Raw genomic sequence first — 2,745 nt, 5'->3', positions numbered from 1 at the left:
GTGGTTTTGTTATCAAGGTAATATGGCTTAATAAAAAAATGACAGAAGATTGGTTTAATTCTTACTTTGCAAAACATTTTGAGGAGTATTGGTGTTGATTCTAGTTTGAATGCATGTTAGAATTCTGCTTTGAATTTATTTGGCCCTGAGGTTTTGGTTTTGGTTTTTGGTTCCTTTTCTTTTAAATGGGAAGGTTATTTATGGCTTCTATTACACTAAGGATGGTATTTTAAAATTGCTTATTTGATCTTAATTTAACTTTGGTAGCTGGCATATATCAAGAAATTTAGCCTTGCCTTGAGTTTTTCCAGATTGGTAAAATACAGATTTGTTGTTGTTGGTAGTGGTGGTGGTTGTTTTGGTTTCTTTGTTTTGTTTTGTTTTTAATTCGTCTTTCTTTTCTTTCTTTTTTAAAAATTTTATGGATTCTTTGTGTCAATATTGGATCTTTGCTGGGACTTCTCCCTGTTATCCCAGCATTGTTGTGTTATAAAGATGCATGAATGGTCTAAGATGTTGAGGCAGACCCATTGAGAGTCTTAGATCTGGTCCCAGGACTTAGCTGAGCTAGTCAGCCTACTGGCTTACCCTCATCCTCAACACCATGGTGAGCTCTCCAGCACTTCTCTGGCTAAACCTCCGAATGTGGCCATCACCAGGAGGCAGGATCAACTGTCCTACTCTCATACACTTGGGGTAGCTTGCCCACACCCATGTCTCCAGAGTCAGTTCCGCTGTAGATCCCAGTGAAGGTTCAGGACTCACTCTCTCAAGTCTGCAGCCTATGAAGAGTTGAATCAGTTCTCTGATTCTCAAAATCTCTTGGCTGGCTCACCCTAGCTGTGCCCTCAAGACCACTTCCACTATCTTGCCAAGGGGAGGTGCAGGGCCAGCTCTCCCAGGCACTAGAACGAGTGTGGAGATATGCCTAACTCTTGTGCTATCATGTATCTAGGATCAGGTTTCCTGGCTACTGGTGGTGGGGAGGAAGGATGGGAGGAGAGGCCACCAACTGTGCTCCCGTACCACCTCATGCTAGGTAAGTGTCAGGAGCAGCACTTCCATGCTCTTACTTTTGCATCCAGCTCACCTGCCTACTTTAAACCAGGGTCAACCCTACTAGGCTGCCTAGGCAAGGTGCAGGAGCCTGCTTTTCTCTGTCCTCAACTCACAGAACAATGCTGGGATAACAGTGAGTAGTTCCAGCGAAGCTCCAATATTGACACAAAGAATCCATAAAATTTTACAAAAAGAAAGAAAACGAAGAAGAATTAAAAACAAAACGAAACAAAGAAACCAAAAACAACCACCACCACCAACAACAAGACCATGCAGTTTTTTTCCCCTGCAGCTAGGTAGGGGAAGGGTCAGCTCATCTGTTCTCATGACCTCAGGGCCAGTTCTCCCAAATCCCTCAGGTGGTGAGGGATGTGTTGGGAGAGGGCAGCATCACCCTTGCACCCATGTTAGCTCATGGTAAAGGAGGGGCAGGAACAGTTCTCTCTCATTTTGTTCTAGGGGCTGGTTCACCTGACCCTTGTCAACCTGGGCTGGCACTACTGATATTTCCTGATGAAGTACTAGGCCCTGTTCTCCTTAGTGCTGCAGCTGGTGAGGAACAAGGTTAGCTCGCCTGAGCTTATGCCACTGTGGGCAGAGGTGATAAGGTCGAGAGGACTAAGTGTGTGTCTTCGCCTCTGTATCCATCCCAAGTGACACGATCAGATCTCTCACATTTATACCCTCAATTGGGGCCCACTAGACACCAGAACCAGCTTTACTGAGCTGCCTGGGAGAGGCATAGTACCCACTCTTCCCACTCGTGCCACCTGTGAGATGGAACCAGCTCTGCAGAGTTCCTCATCTAATGAGGAGCAGGGACAGTTATGCACAGTCCCTGTATATCCAGGTGGTCCCTACGGGCTGTCCCTCTCAGGGACATCCTCATGTTCTCTATTGGTAATATGAGCCATGGACATCATCACTGACCCTTGCCACTGCATTGCATAACCATGAACTCAGTCAGACATGGCCCTTACTGGCATCTCACCATAATCCCAGGTGGTGGGGCTAGCCACTTAGACCAAGTTTCCTCTCCACCCATGAGTCTCCAGTTCCATCTTTCTTGATAATGCTTAAACTGCTCAACCTTTCTTTCTGTCCCCTCTGACAATGAGATGCATGCATACTGTGGTACCACTAAAGGTTGGGCAACATCTTCCATCTGTGCTATGTGATGCATAAGACTAGCATGTGTCTATAGACCAACTATGCTATGTTCTGGAGGTTTGGTCTGTGGTTATCATGATGGGCCCCAGATATCTGTCTTCCTCCCGAATTGTATTGCCTAGATTTGAATTGATTTTTATGAGACATAGGCATAAAACAACTTTGACCACCAAGTCAGACATCAAGCTAGGATGAAGAAATAACTGTCATTTGCTCTGCCCCTGACTCATATAAGAACACCACCACCAATGAGGTGTCTCTGCCTATTGACAGGGAAGCAGAATAAACATTTTTATAGTATGTCTTTTTTTATCTCTCTGAATTTTCTCAATATTTGTTATTTCCAAATATTAATTTGTGCCTTCCTTCTATGTGTTTTAGTTAATTTTGCTTAGTTTGTCTATCTTGTTGATTTTTCCCAAAGAGCCAAGTCTTCATTTAATTGATTCTTTCTATTGCTTTTTATTGTTATTTCCATTTTATTGATTTCATTCCAGAACTTGATTTTTTTTTAAT

The 2,745-nt window shown here is 43.7% G+C and overlaps 1 non-coding gene across 1 annotated transcript; it reads right to left on the bottom strand.

Annotated features, from left to right (window-relative positions):
- Positions 1-2,365: 2,365 nt before the first annotated feature.
- On the bottom strand, positions 2,366-2,507 carry LOC127672249 (small nucleolar RNA SNORA48). Its single transcript, XR_007974906.1, has one exon. It is a non-coding gene; the product is annotated as a small nucleolar RNA SNORA48 (small nucleolar RNA).
- Positions 2,508-2,745: the final 238 nt, after the last annotated feature.

This window comes from Apodemus sylvaticus, chromosome 21 (assembly GCF_947179515.1).
Source record: "Apodemus sylvaticus chromosome 21, mApoSyl1.1, whole genome shotgun sequence".
In the NCBI taxonomy this organism is placed as follows: domain Eukaryota; kingdom Metazoa; phylum Chordata; class Mammalia; order Rodentia; family Muridae; genus Apodemus; species Apodemus sylvaticus.
This window is presented reverse-complemented; position numbering and strand designations above follow the sequence as displayed.